Here is a 15,453-nt window from a genome sequence, read left to right as displayed (position 1 = left end):
ATGCCTCCAGTGAATTGGTCTGTACAAACTCTTTTAGTCTCTGGCAGGGAACGCAGTGCAAGGCTGGGAGGAGTGTAGCGCCAGCTTTCCATTGTTCCACTGTTTCTGGATTTCATCGCTCTTGTTAGTACTGGACCCCACTAACAGGTGAGTGACAGGGAAGCTCCAGGTCCCCATCCCTTCAGCCTGGGTGAGGTGCCGTCTTCCCCGCAAGATACCTCTAGTGGTGCTGTGGCTCTGAAAGCACCTGCTCCCGTTTCTGTGATGATGTTAGTCTCCCACACACACTAAGTTACACGTCATGTCTCTGTTAAGTTGCCTGGATAATTTCTATCTGTGCCCCGTGGTGGGGAATGGCCTGCCCGATCCTTCAGCTGTGTCCAGTTATGGCAATACATCCGTGTATTGAGTTCTATACTAATCCCATGAATAATAATAACTCGCATTTGTAGGGTATGTGCTGTGTGCTGGCCACTTCCCTGAGCTAGGTTCCATACATTTATGACATCATTCCATCCTCAGAAGAAAGTAAGCCAGAATGTACAGAAAATGTACATTTGATCACCGCACAGTTTGATAAAAGTTGAGATGACACGGTTCAGGCCCTCTAGCTCCCAAATTCAGCCTAGGGTAACAGCTTTCTGAGGCATCGCCGGGAACCACTCTGGTCCCATTTCGTCTCATTGTCTATAGATTTGATTGCATAGGAGTTGGCGAGGGAACAGTAGATTTGTTGTGGGGACAAGGAAGTCGAGAAATCCAGGCCCACTAGGGACAGTCCACCTGCTGATGGCAGCTGTGGCTCGTCCTGGGGAAACGGATGGACCCCAATACCCGATGTCAGGGCCGTCAGCCACAGGCAGCGTGGCTGGGTGGCGGGGCTCAGCAGGGATGGCAGGGTTTATGGGCCACCTCCTGTGGATGTGGGGTTCACACTAACCCCCATAGGGAAGGATGCCTTACTCACCATGACCAGAGGCCAGCAGGATTGGTGATAACACAGTTTTTCCAGGACTGAGACACCAGAGGTCATTCTCAGAATCCCCCAGCTCCGGAGTCCCTTTCCATCCCTAGCATGAACCTCCCTCCGTCATAAGGACACGATGGTGACTGCACACAGCAGGGTCTCCAATTCCTCTGACCTCTGTTCTACAAGATGGATGGAATAGATGTTGCAGAATCATCTCCCCAAATCCCCTTTCGTGTGCCAGTTGTGTAGGTAAAGCCAAAAGAGTGAGACACCAGTGCTTGGCGATAGAGAAATTGTTACTCGATTTGGCCAAATGAAAGGACGGGACAGGTAGAGTTCTCAAATACTTCTCCCAAATCGCTATTGAAGAGAGTGTTTTTGCGGCTAGGGAGTAGACAGTAGACGATGGGCACCTCCGGGGAACTGAGAGAGAAGTCTGTGTGACACTTTTTCATATCAGACTCCTGGGCATCAGAAGCTGGTCACAGGTACCTTGCAGGTATTCTTTCTTACATCCACCTAACTCATAATTTCTGCTCTGGATCCAGACGTTGTCTCGTCCTGATTGCAAACAAACAGCACATCAGCAACACAAAATGCCATTATGACAACACGGGTTGCTGGGGAGAAGAATCAGGATGCTGTGGACTGTCTCATCATTGTGAGTCAGTGATGTTATCTTTCAAGCAAACAGCAGAAACCAGACAATGAGTACCGCCTTGATTAGGCTGTCGTTGCTGTGTGGTTACCCTGGTAGAGTTTTTGAGAATCTCAAGCAAAGTGTATTTCAAACATTTCTCCTGGAACTTGCTTTACATGTAGTCTTTCAGAACATGACTAACATACGTTCGTTTTTATTTTTTCAACCAACAATTTATCATCGTTTCTTTTGGCATCTGTAGTATTATGTTCTGCATACTGTTCCTTAACTTTTGTTTTTACTGTATTATGTAGTTTGCATCTCTTTCAATATCGCTATCTACAGATGTACCGATTTGTATTATTCGTCAGCTGTGGCTGCCATAACAAAGTATCAGAATGGGTGGCTACGACAGCGGGAAGGTTTTTTCAAATTCAGTTTACATTCATTATTATTTTGCATTAGTTTCAGGTTACGGCAGAATACGTAGAGAGTTCTATACTTTATGAAATCATCTCCCATTAATCTAGTACACGAACGTACTTTCCTCATCTTTGATTATAAGCTGTGACACCTGAAGCAGTTCAAAGATTTAGGGAAAGCCAATATCTATATGCTGATTAACAATTAAATGATTTCATTCTCACTGCCAAAAACGCAAGGGGCATTAATAACACAAGGGGCTACCCAGAAACTCAGTGTCACTGGCCACACGGCAGCCCTGAGCTGAAGATTTGTGGCCAAGTGTCCCAGGGTGCAGACTGTAGGCTGTCCGGGGAGGCCTGTGAGGCCTCTGAGTGAAGGGGAGCTGCGAGCTAGGGTACCACTTCCCTGAGCTGCTGGTGTCTATGTCCTCACGTGTGACTGGGTCTCCGGTGAAGGTCTCTGAAACGTTGGTGGGTCTGTCCCAGCGTGTGAGGTCCCTGAACTCTGCAGAGGAGTCTTTCTTGGTCCAGAGCGTTGGTCTCTAAGCTGTTCATGGAACTGCATCCCGGGATGTCTGTGAGAGCAAAGCAGGAAGGACCTTGCTTACTATGTGCTCTAGCTAGGTGTGTGATTTCACCTTTGTTGAGGTTTCTCCCATCCCTGCCCTGGTGTCACAGAGATGAAATGTCAGGGTGCCCCTCCTCAGGGAGGGCAGTCCTTGGTCATGTGCAGCTCTAGGAGCCCATGGTGACCATACTGATAAGAGTAGTAACTGCTGTCATCACCCCACCTTTGCTCAGGGCCATGAGACAAACTTATGGCCACATATTAACTCAGGAAATTGGCCCGAATACTTAAGAACAGGCGCCTAGGCCCAGTGTGCACAGAAGGTCTCAGCTTTTGAGGAGGGAGTAAGTGGTAGTAACGTGGGCTCCTAGGAGGAGGCAGGGGAAGGCTCAGCACAGCCCAGGCCAGGTGGGGGAGCCAAGGAAGGGGAACAGGAGAGGTTTGCTCAGGGTCACAAGGACTCTGGGACTGACCCACTGTCAGAAGTCTGACCCTCTGCCTCTTGCTCTCCCAGCGGGCTTGGTACTAGGTATAGGGAATAGAATCCTCACATTACCTGTGGAGATGGTGGTGGAAGGTAGACAGGAAACACGCCACGCAGGAGGGGAAATACCTCACATTCATGCACTTCCACAAGGTGCAATGCTAATGTACAGGTCCCTCCCCCCCCTGTACATCATCCTATTGGCATGGAGATCAGCAGGAGGGCGGTCAAGAACTTGAGTGGGTGTGAGGGATCCTGTTTACAACACGATGCTCCCCATAACTACACCATGTCCTTCTCCTCAGGGGCAGAGGTGCTGATGATTGTCAAGACAGCGTGACTGAGGCACAGGCCATGGGCAGCTGAGTCATTCCCTAGACACTGTCCCTGGGGAGGGGCGTCCTTTCCCCGGAAAGACGGGCACATCATCCAATAGCACCGCTGTGGGCCCAGAGATGGTGACTAATTCAATGGGAACGGTGACTTGACAGTAATAATCTGTTTCTGTCTCTGGAATGCTCTCACTTTCTTTCTCACTTCTCTGTCCCAGTTTCTGTGTCCCTCTCACACACTGGCCTGGGTGTGAACACATGTACGCCGTGAAGGCCTTTCCTCCTCCTCCTGAGAGTATCATAGATCCTTTTTTGTTGTTCTTAAAGTTTTTTTTATTACTTTCAGGCATGCGAAGCAACATAATAGTTAGAAATTTACACCCCTCACAAAGTTATAACTCCTCTGCCACAAGCTACTACCCCTCTGACATGTTATGTAGCTGTTATAATGCCACCGACTATTTCCCTATGTTGTACTCCATATCCTGTGACTATATATAGCCATATATTTAGTTAGAGTTTACAGTCAACATTTTTTACCTCAGCTTCCGGTGTATTACGCATTGTTCAGGCATGTACACGGTCTATGACGTGATTACCCTGAAAAGTCCAGTGCCCATCTGGCACCTTCCATGATTTACAACATTGTTGATTATATGTATTAACTACCAATTCATATTTCTCAATATCTTTTTCACCCCCGATTTCTTTCCGGTCTACACCCTGATAGATCTAGTACCTATCTGGCACCATAACGAGTTATTACAATATTATTGACTATATGCCTTATGCTATACCCTACATTCCCATGACTACTGTGAAGCAATCAATTTGAACTTCTTAATCCCTCCCCCTTTCACCCATCCTTAACCCCCGTCCCAACTTCAAGAAGTCCCTCTAATATTCCCTGTAATACTGGTTTGTTGGTGATGAACTCCTTCAGCTTTTTCGTGTCTGGGAAGCTCCTTATCTACCCTTCAATTCTAAATGATAACTTTGCTGGGTAGAGTAATCTTGGTTTTAGGTCCTTGCTTTTCATCACATGGAATATTTCCTGCCAATCCTTTCTTGCGTGCAATGTTTCTGTTGAGAAATGAGCTGCCAGTCTTATGGCCGCTCCGTTATAGGTAACTAACTGCTCTTCTCTTGCTTCTTTTAGGATTCTCTCTTTGTCTTTAACGTTTGTCCCTTTAATTATGATGTGTCTTGTTGCTGGCCTCTTCGGTTTCATCTTGTTTGGGACTCTCTGTGCTTTCTGGACTTGTCTGTCTATCTCCATCACCAGGTTAGGGAAGTTTTCTGTCATTATTTCTTCAAATATGTGTTCAACTGCTTGTCTCTATGTTCACCTTTTGGTAGCACTATAATGCAAATGTTGGTACGCTTGATATTGTCTCAAAGGCCCCTTAAACTCTCCTCAGTTTTTTGGATTGTTTTTCATTTGCTGCTCTGGTTGGGTATTTTCTACTACCTTATCTTCTACATCGCTGGCTGCATCCTCGGCTTCATCTAGTCTACTGATGATTGCCTGAAATATATTCTTCACTTCCGTCATTGTGTCCTTTATTTCTCACTCGTTGTTTTTCATGGTTTTCATGTCCATTTTTATGCTTCTTGTCTCTCTGTTGAAGTTTTCCCTGATATCATTGAGCATCCTTATAACCAGTGTTTGGAAATCTGCATCTGACACATAGGTTATCTCCAATCTCATTTAGTACTTTTTCTGGAACGTTGTCCTTTTTTCACATGTGGAACATGTTTCTTTGTCTCCCAATGTTAAATGCCTCCGTGTGTTTCCTTCTTTGAAATACTTTGGGCTGCTATATTTTCTGCACTTAGTAGAGTGGCCTTGGGTACGAGGTGTGCTATGAGGTTCAGTGCCACCTTCTTTCTGGTCCCTCTCATACACTGGCCTGGGCGTGACCTCACCTACACCAAGAGGGCCCTTGCTCCTCCTTTCCTAAAAATATCATTCTTCTGTGTGTATCTCAGTGGGGACCAATTACAAGAGTCCCCCTGAGTGCACAGGATTGTCCAGGGAAGGCATGGTCAGATGTCAAGGACTAGGGAAGGGTTTTTCGTTGGGGCAAACCGGGAGCTCCTCCCCTTCCATTTGCTGAACTAGACCTCTGACCTCTGACACAATCATGAGTCTTCTGTGCTAAGAACCCTCCCGTGAATCGCTGAGAGGAAGTCAACTTCCACGCCACCTGTTCAACAGCCCAGATAACACTATGTGATGTGTTGCCCGTTACCTCCCTGAACTCATGTCCTGTGTCTCCATAGGTCATGCTGTGCCAGCCACCCGATTCCTCATACACTGTTGCCTGAGTTCCACTCCCACACCTTTCCACTGGTCTGACCGGTACATAGGATGTTTTTCATCCGGATATCCATCTCCTTGCCTTTCTGCTCAAATGTCACGTACATGGGAAATTTTCCCCGCACCACTCTCTCTGGCAATATTCACGCCTTTAACTTCTTTATTCATATTCAATTTTAATCACAGCCATTACCAACAGCTGACAAATTAGAGAGATTTCTCTGCTACATGATCCCACTACAATGTAAGTGTCCTGCGGGGCGTCCGGCGGGGTCTCTGGGCCCGTTCCCCACATAAGAACGCTGGAAATGGTGAGGCCAAAAAGGAACACCCATGGAGCCATAAGTAGGGGAGTCATATCACTACATTCTCGACGGCGGCATCTGCCTCTCTGCAATCCACTCTTGCTAGCCCCCATTTTTTCGCTAGCCCATATTTTTTGTGCTAGCGTAGCCACACCAGTTACGCTAGTGGCCAATGGCTTCTGGGTTATAGCTGATGGCCAACTAGCCACAGCTGATGGCCATCTGATCACAGTTGATGGCCATTTACTACCCGAGGCAGCACCTTTCTATGTGAGGCCGAGAGCCTGGAAACTGCTTTCTGGGGCTCTGTCCCCACAGTAAGCTACCTAAAGGTAAGATGTTGTTTATTCTCTTTTCCTAAGACTGCATTCCTACCTCCCATTACAGTACCTGACACTTAATTTGGAGAGACAAAACGTGATCATGGAAAAAAAAGAGTTGGAATAAACATTACAAAGAGAGACACATAAAATAGAGTTGGAGGCTTTGGGGGAAAGTAGGGCCTATGCACAGCTGGTGCCTCAGTCTCAGAGCAGCTCTGAAGTTGCGAACCTGAGAGAACTCAGTCCCAGGTCAGCCATCAATATCCGGGAACAACAACTGCTGTGTGGACAGACATAAACTTTACCCCCATCTTGGAGGTTTGAGTTCCTCCTTTGCTTGTTGGAACTAACCAACCCTTGCTAAATTAGCCAGCAGTCCTTCATTTGCATGAGAGAATTACACTTTGTGGTTTTTGCCTTTATACTCACAACGTTTCTTTGTCTCTCTGGAGAGCAATTTGCATTTCTAAGTAGTTGTGTGTTTCCAGGGCTGCAACTCCTTTCACTCAGGTAAGTAATTTCCTTTCTTGATTAAGCCTTAAGCTCTTCATTCTTTACCCAGTGAATCAGGGAATAAACAAACAAGTGCAAAGTGGTGGCAAGAGGCATAGTTAGAGAGGCCGAGGAGTTTGCTAGGTAACATGTCCAAGCGTGACAGGATTGTGACGAAGCACCTGGTCTGTATGTAACCTAACCTGTCCATTGGCCCCTGGGAGATGGCCCCTTCCCTAACAAAACCAGATGACCTGCCATCCCTCTCACCTATTGCTGACAGTCAAGGACTGCAGCCTGTCCCACACCAGGCCTTCTAACCCCAGTCGGGAGGTCTAGCCCTCCTGCCCTTGCGGGACTGTGGCGCGGTTGCCCCACTAGATGCATTCTGCAGTTACCCAGGAGACAGAAGCCAGCACAATCCTCCGCACAGAGAAAAGCTTGTACGGCTCCCCGGTATCAGAGTGGCCACTGCAGGGAGGTACATTTCAGGTCACTAAGACGGTCCCAAGAATGCAAGAGTGCAGCGAACTGGGGTTTTCATCCTGCCTTTGCCTTCCCACCCTTTGGGGACCAGCCTAGAATGGTCCATGTGCATCCGAATGGATGAGCCAGTTCCGGTTCCCGCCGCCAAGGGGCGCCCGCGAGGGAGCAGTTGCTGCCGGGCACAAACCACACAGGTCTGGAGGGGCGCCTCTGTATTCCGGGAGGTACCACTGGGGAGGGCGTTTGGGAAAACCCCACTGTGTGTGTGAGCACACTGAGGGTGTGTATACAGCGGCCGGCCCAGTAGAACTCGGAGGTCTCCATTCTCCCGACCCGCTGGACACCGAGTGGCCTCGGGGTGTGAGGTTGCGGCCCTCACTCTCAATTCCCGAGATGCACCCTTCCCTTGTCACGTGGTCGCATCCAGCTGGAAGACCGTGGGTGGAGAGATTGCGGGTGGGGGGTGGGGAGGATAAAGGAACTGCTCCCAGGTCCATGCTGTGCGCTGATTGGTCCCGGGGAGATTGACGGAATAAACCCTCCCAGAAGCCGTCCCTGGGCGCGGGATGGCTCCCGCTGGGCCTGTCATCTTGGCCTCCGTGTCTGGCGGCCCCGTGCCCATGGCCATCTGTGTGGGATGTCGCCTACTGCAAGCTGGAGCTGAGGGTGAGGCGTGTTTGTGCCCGCGTGTTCGCGCGCGCGCGTGTATTTTCAGAGCGTAGAAGTTTCTCCGAGTTGGACTCCTCAGCGCCTGAGCGTCCGGACGGGGCTGGCAATGCCGCCCCTGGCAGTGGTGAGTTCCGCGCAGTCGCTGGCGTGGAGTCAGTGCCCCACGCTGCGATCGCGGGTGACGGCGCTGTCTGCACGTGAGCTCCTTACTGTCGTTTAGCCCTATGTCAGTCACCAGCCTAGTGTGGCGCGATTGGCATGGCATCAGAGAGACTCTCACACGCAGGCAGTTAAGGTCCAGGGAGCGGTGTCTGCGCTCCTTGGTGTCCCTGCCTGGGAAGTGAAGTGTCAGGCATTTGGGGATGTGTATGGCGAGCTGCCACCTCACAGGTGCTCTGTGGGTACACTGGCTCCCTCTGAGCCTTTGAGGGATTGTGCGCGAATGGGAGGTTTTATCTGAGTGGATTCTGTGCCACGGACTAAAGGTCTCTGCGGCCTCGTGGGCCTCGTGGGCCTACACACGTGTACCTGGCTCAGCATTTTCTGTGGTTCCTGGCGTCTGTGTCCCGGGTGGAGATCTGTGTGTGGGACCGCACCCCGGGAATGAGGGCTCCCAGCACTTTGTGATGCTGGGTCCGGAGCTGTGATTTCTCTGAACTGAGTGGGGTGGGCGGAGGCTTTCTCTTAACGTAGGAAGTCGGGGGGCTGTTTTGGGGTCTGTGTCCAGGGTGTAGGTTCTCTGATCTGTATAGGGACGTTATCCTAAGGTTATGGGGTGTTTCGGAGTTAATTGAGCTTCTGTCTTTCTGCTTTCGGAGCCCTTGTAATCAGTCGGCCCGTGCCTGGGACCTTTGGGAGCCTATCTGCAGGGTGAGAGGTATCAGCAGTTTTAATTTGTTTCCTGGGATGAGGACCTTGGTCTGCGGGGTGGGCGCTGTCACAGTGTGTGTGGCCTCTGCTGTGTCTGGGAGTCTGTGACACAAGCGGTGACCTCCCTGTGCAGAGACGTTTGGAATCTGTTTTAGGTTTTGTTGAGTGAGCTGTGTTTGGTGTCTCTGGGTATGTGAGGTGTTTGGGGTTTGTGTGTCTGGTGAGATCTCTTACCTTCTCTGGTGGGAGGTCTCTGTGTAGGACCTGAGGGATTTGGAAGCTGTCAGATGGGATCCCAAAGCCTGGAGCCCCACGTCTTGGTTGTGTGTCCTTGGGCAAGTCACTTGTGTCCTTTAGACTTGATATGCATGATTACCAATAAATGGGGCCAATTCCCATGTTGGAAGACAGTGTACATCTTAGCAATGTGTGTAAAGAGTCTGGGTCCCACTCAGTTTTCCACAAGAAATTTCTGAGTCCCTGCTACAGTATGTACCTGAGCAGCGTTCTAGGAGATGGGATACAACAGAGAACAACGTTGATGGAGTGTCTGACTTCATAGAGTTGCTCACTACCTGTATTACATATCTGGGAGTGGCAGGTGCTGTGGAGACTGAAAATAACGGGTTCCGGGCAAGGCTATGAGAGGAGAATGTTCTCAGTGTATTGAGCGTGATCAGAGAAGGTCTTCCTGAAAAGGTGATGAGTGAGCAGAGGCCTGGAGGAAGGGAGGGAGCAGGCCGTACATTACCTGAGGGAAGAGCATCCCAGGCAGAAGGAACAGCAAGTGCAACAGTGCTGAGGCGGAAATCCACTCGGTGTGCTCCTGGGTGTCAGGGAATCCTGGGGTGTTCGTAAAGCCCTCATCACTGGGTTTGGCACACAGCGCTCATGAAAGGTGTCCGGTGTTGCGCTCTGTATTTCCCTTCCCACTTGTGAGGGAAGTGAGGTCAACCTCTTTTCCAGAGGAAAGTCCTGAGGCTGCAATAGTGGCCTGAGGCTGTTCTCCCCCTCACATCTGAAAGTGCTAAAAGAGGGGTGAAGTATTTGACTCTGTCCTGGAAAACAGAGGCTCTGAGTGTCAGAGCTGCAGGGCTGACACCATCCACAGTGAATGTGGGCCATCCAGCTGATATAAATGACAATCCAGGCATCACGCCCATGGTAGTATTTCTACTGTTTTTTAATGAAGTCCCTGTAACATTCTTCCTTTTTTTTTTGAATTGGGGAATATTGGGGAACAGTATGTATTCAGGGAGCCTCAGCTCCAGGTCGTTGTCCTTGACTCTAGTTGTGGAGGGCGCAGCTCAGCTCCAAGTCCAATTGCCATTTTCAATCTTTAATTGCAGGGGGCCCAGCCCACCATCCCATGCGGGTATTGAACTGGCAACCTTGTTGCTGAGAGTTCAGGCTGTAAACAAATGAGCCATCCAGTGCCCCTCTGGAATCTCAAAGGCAGCTCATTGTCTTCAATCTTGGTGTGCACAGCTTTGCTCACTGGCCCCTGTGGGACTCGAACCACCAACCCTGTTGCTCAGACTTTGAACTCTACCAGTGTAGCCATCTGGCTGCCCCTAATGTTTCTATTGTTGATGCAAGGCAATACCTTTGGAATGAAACAGGAACTCAGTCAGAGGAGAGAGACAGGAAGGGGAGGCTGCAGAAGAGTGAGCTTAATCCCTCAGGTTTCATAGTATTGCCTGGATTTGGCTGCATTCACCTTAATTAAGTGATTGTATTGGGTATGTTCACCTTTTCCTCTGCCTTGACCATTCTTTCACTTCCCTTCTCTTTTGTGCCAGAGGAGTTCAGTCCTCAAGCTGTCACATGAGGTGCTGCAGAGCAAGGCAAGCAAATGCTTCTAGGTGCCTCCCAGCTAGGGAGTCAGAGCTCAGGCAGACTGAGGAGGGCATCCACACCCAAGGACAGGGTGCAGTGGGAGACAGAGCCCCAGGCCAGTAGGAGGCTGTCCCTGGGGGTTGGGTGGGAGAGGCTACATGGCTCCGGTATTCAATGCTGAGTAGGTTTTGGAGGGAGGTCACTGGTAGGGGATACTTGAGCACAGCATGTGAGGCGGGCCTCTGTGTGGGAAGGATGCCCTATACTACGTGTGCCAGTTAAGTTCGGGAACTCATCCTAGAAAAAGTGCTACGTACCTCATCGCTGATTATCACTATGGTCACCTTCGAAATACTTCCCTAAGGAAGCAATGCTCAGATGCCACTGCCTAGTCCAGCCTTCAAAGCAGTTTGAGTACAGGTCTTTTTCTGGAGTGGCCAAGGGAGCTGTCATCATATTACCCTTGATGTCCTGAGTGTCATCAAAATGTCGTCTTTTTAGTATTTCGTTTATCTTCAGGTAATGAAAGAAGTCACTGGGGGCCAGACCAGGTGAGGAGGGAGTGCATTCCAATACAGTTACTTATTTACTGGCTGAAAACTCCCTTGCAGACAGTGGCCTGTGCGCTGGTGCATTGTCCTGATGCAAGAGCCATGAATTGTTGGTGAAAAGTTCTTGCAGCCTTTTCAGCACTTCCAAATAGCAGACTTGGTAAACTGTTTGTGCAGTTGGTATAGATTCATAGTGAATAATCCCGCTGATGTCAAAAAAATTTTCGCCACATCGTTGCAAAAGTTCAGGAACTTTTAATTGTCCCACCTCGTACACATTGGGTGTCATCATGTCAGTAAATAAATAAGGATATGGGAGCCACGACTCTCACTTTAGAAAGGGGAGCTTCTCATGTGGAAATAAAGAAACCGAGAACAAACTCTGAGATGTTATGCTGGAACTGGAGGCCTCTATGGAACTCGTGGTTTTCAATATACGTACACGTTCTATTAGGTGACAGATACAGATGTACATGTATACCCGTGTGTGTGCCTGAGTGCGTACACACGTGTATTCCAACAGTTTTGGGTAGCCCCACAATCCAATGGCAGTAATCACATGTAGGCCCCAGATCCTGGTTTCCAATACCATTCTCCACCAAAGACTGGTGCCTGGACTGGGGAAGGGAAAGGATACAGGAATCCGGCTCAATTTGTGGTGTGAATAATGAGCCTAAATTCAAGGAATGATGGGGACATATCAGAAGGATTCCAGAAATACCTTGAAGGCACTCCCACTTGAAAGAGTGTGGACAACGTTTTTCGGCTTTCGGATATTATTAATATTTGTCATCTGTAAGTTTTTTCTTCAATTAAAGTTTCTTGGGGTGACAATTGTTACATAGATTTCAGGTGTACAATTCTGTAATACATTATCTGTATCTCACCTTGTGTGTTCACCACCCAGAGTCACTTCTCTTTCCATCACCATATATTAGACCCCATTTACCCTCTGTGAGAGCACCCTCCCCCCTTACCCCCGGTACTCCGTAAACCATTGTCTGTTTATGTGTTTTTGTTCCTTCATGTGTATGTAGTGTTCTTTTGTTGTTTTCAGTTTTGTGTACCACATATCAGTGAAATCAAATGGTTCTCTACTTTTTCTATCTTATTTCACTTAGGATTATAATCTCAAGATCCACGCATGTTGTTGCTAATGGTCCTATTTCATCTTTACTTACTGCCAAAGAGTACTCCATTGCATATATATATGTACCACAACTTCTTTATCCATTCACCTATCAAAGGACACTTTGATTGTTTCCACGTCTTGGCCACTGTAAATAAAGCTGCAATGAACATTGAAGCACACTTGTCTTTATAGATAAATGTTTTCAGATTGTGGGTGTAGATACCCAGGTGAGGGATTGCTCACCTCTTAAAAGTGCATTTCCCTCTTAGAACTGCTTTTCCTGCATCATAAAAATTTTCTTAGGATGTGTTTTCATTCTCATTTGTTTCTTTGTATCTTTTGAGCTCTCCTCTTATTTCATCTTTGACCCGGTCCTTCTTTAAAACTATGTTGTTTAATGTCCACACAATTGCTGTTTTTCTTGCTTTCTTTTTGCAGTTGATATCCAATTTCAGAGCCTTGTCATCAGAGAATATGTTTGGTATGATTTCAATCTTCTTAAATTTGCTGAGGCTAGTTTTCTGACCCTATATGTGGTCTATCCTTGAGAATGGTCCGTGTATATTAGAAAAAAATGTGCAGTCTGGTGTTCTACGATGAATTGATCTATAAATGTCAATTATGTCCATTTCATCTAATGTGTCATTTAGGGCTGCTAGTTCTTTGTGTATTTTCTGTTTGGATGATCTATCCATAGTCATCAGTGATGTGTTTACGTTCTCTAATATAATTGCGTTTTGCTCAGTTTCTCCCTTCAGTACTGTTAGTAGTTGCTTGGTATATTTTGATGCTCCCTGATTGGGGGCACGATGTTGATGACCGTTATGTGTTCCTGATGTATGGTCCCCTTTATCATTAGTGTGTAGAATTCCTTTGTGTATTTTTCTTTGATCCATTTACCAGTTTTTGTCAATTTGGATTGTTTCTACTTTTGACTCTTATTAACAAAGGTGCTATGAATGTTTGAGTACAGGTCTCTGTATGGACATATGTTTTTTGTTTCTCTTGGAAAGGATTCCCTAGGAGATTTGCTGGGTCATGTTATAAATATATGTTTAACATTAAAATTTAAATGCCTGATATGAGGATGCCCCCTGAAGTTTTCTTGGGGTTGCTGGTTGTTTGATATATCTTCTCCCCTAGTTCAATGGTGATCTGTTTGTATCTTGGAATCTAAACTGTGTCTCCCGTAGCCGTCATGTACTTTCATCTTGCTTTTTCAAATCGAGACTGTCAATGTCTGCGTTTTGACTGGATTGTTTAATCTGTTCGCATTTAATGATACTATTGATGTAGGTAGACTCCGATCTCCCATTATCCTTTCCATTTTTTCTGTGTCTCTTCTCTGTTTGTTCTTTGGTACCTCCTTTACAGCTTTCTTTGCATGGTATGGATATTTTGTAATGGAACATTTTGATTTCTTAAGTGATTGTTTTCACTATATTCTGTGAGTTACACTAGTTCCCCTTATCCATGGGGAGTATATTTCGGGACCCCCCAGTGGATGCCTGAAACCACAGGTAGCATCGAAGCCTACATACTATGTTTCTCCTATACATACATGCACTTTACAGCTTCCCTTTGGCATATCTGGTTTGTCAGCAACCCTGCTCTTCTGCTTTGGGCCCTTGTTAAGTAAAATAAGGGTCACTTGCACACAAGCACTGTAATACATCAACAGTCAGTCTGATAATCCAGACGACCACTAAGTGATTGTAGGTGCTGCCAGTCCCAGCATCCTTTTAGAACTGGACAAAGGGATGATTCACGTGGGTGGGGTCGGAGTCGATGACCTGAGATTTCATCACACTTCTCAGAATGGTGCCAGATTTAAATGGCATGAATTGTTTGTTTCTGGTATTTACTCTCTGGCTTTCCCCCCCCCCCAAGGTTTTTAACTACCGATTTCATTTCTTTAAAATATATTGGACTATTCACACCTGGGTGAGTTTTTGTAGTTCATGGTTTATGGGAAATCGATCCATTTCTTCTAAGATGTTCCATGTATAAATGTGGAGTTGAATGTTGTATTATCATATTGCCCTTTTCAATTTTGCTGGGTCTGTAGGAAAATCACCGCTTTCGTTTCTGCTGTTGGTAACTTTTCTTCGCTCACTCCCCGCCCCCCCCCATTCTCGATCTCCTAGAGGTACATAAATGTTGTACATTATCTTAAAGAATGAATTTTAATTTCACTGAGTTTCTACCATTTTTTCTAGTGCAATTTTTAAATATATTTGGTTTCAAGTAAAGTAAATATTACATATGCTTACCAGGAAATTTGAACACCATAGTATTGAGCAACCCTTTCACTACATCAAAAACCAGTGAGGATGAAGGTGAAAATTCAAAAGGGTGTGTCACCGTTATGTAAATGCTTAGAATTTAATAAAACTCTATGGTTTGAAAGAATAGGAATGATTACAAAAAGAGCATGGTGGTCACACACTGATTGTTAATTATTAAATAAGTTTTGTTAAATGCCTGGTTATGACATTGGGTGTTAAAATCAGCTTTCAAGTGCACAATTGTATAATAATATGTACATGTTGTATTGTGAGTTTACCACCGAGAATCAGTTCTCCTTCCATCATCATATATATGACCCCCTTTACCCTCTTCTACCAGCCTGCTTCCTTACCTTCTGGTAACCATGAAACTGTTGTGTGGATCTATGGCTTTTTCTTTCTTTGTCTCGATTGTTTTTTTGCTTTCACTTTTATATCCCACATATGAGTGAAGTCGCATACTTCTCGAGTTTCTCTGTCTGACTTATTTCTCTCAAGCTCGGTCGTGTTATCTGTTATCTGTCCCCAGTGGAAGTAGCTCATCTTTGCTTATAGCCGAGTTATGTTCCATTGTGTATATGCCTTCTCCATGAATTATTAATAGAGGTCCTTGGAGTGGAAGCCGGTCCCTAGTGAACCAGGCTGCTGTGTAGGTAGCCTGAGATGGAAAGTGAGAAGCAGTGCTCTCCTGATCATGGATTTAAGATAAACAGTTCAGTAAAGTTTCTAGTTTTGTTATCAGTGCTCAGGGTCTCA

General features: G+C 46.8%; 1 protein-coding gene across 7 annotated transcripts in view; it reads left to right on the top strand.

The window, feature by feature from the left end:
- The first annotated feature begins 7,496 nt into the window (after window positions 1-7,496).
- The window catches only part of LOC308495324 (putative G antigen family E member 3), a 37,073-nt gene continuing 29,116 nt past the window's right edge, over window positions 7,497-15,453 (top strand). For 2 of the 7 annotated variants that reach the window (XM_081043303.1, XM_081043300.1), the window contains exon 1: window positions 7,807-8,014. The gene's annotated coding sequence lies outside the window, so the exon portion shown is untranslated. Of the gene's footprint in view, window positions 7,543-7,806; window positions 8,142-15,453 lie in introns of those variants that run through there. The other 5 variants (XM_081043302.1, XM_081043299.1, XM_081043304.1 and 2 more) reach the window with 4 other exon arrangements.

The sequence above is a fragment of the Rhinolophus hipposideros genome (assembly GCF_964194185.1).
Source record: "Rhinolophus hipposideros genome assembly, chromosome: X".
In the NCBI taxonomy this organism is placed as follows: domain Eukaryota; kingdom Metazoa; phylum Chordata; class Mammalia; order Chiroptera; family Rhinolophidae; genus Rhinolophus; species Rhinolophus hipposideros.
Note: the sequence above shows the minus strand (reverse complement) of the source record. Positions and strands in the feature narration are given on the sequence as shown.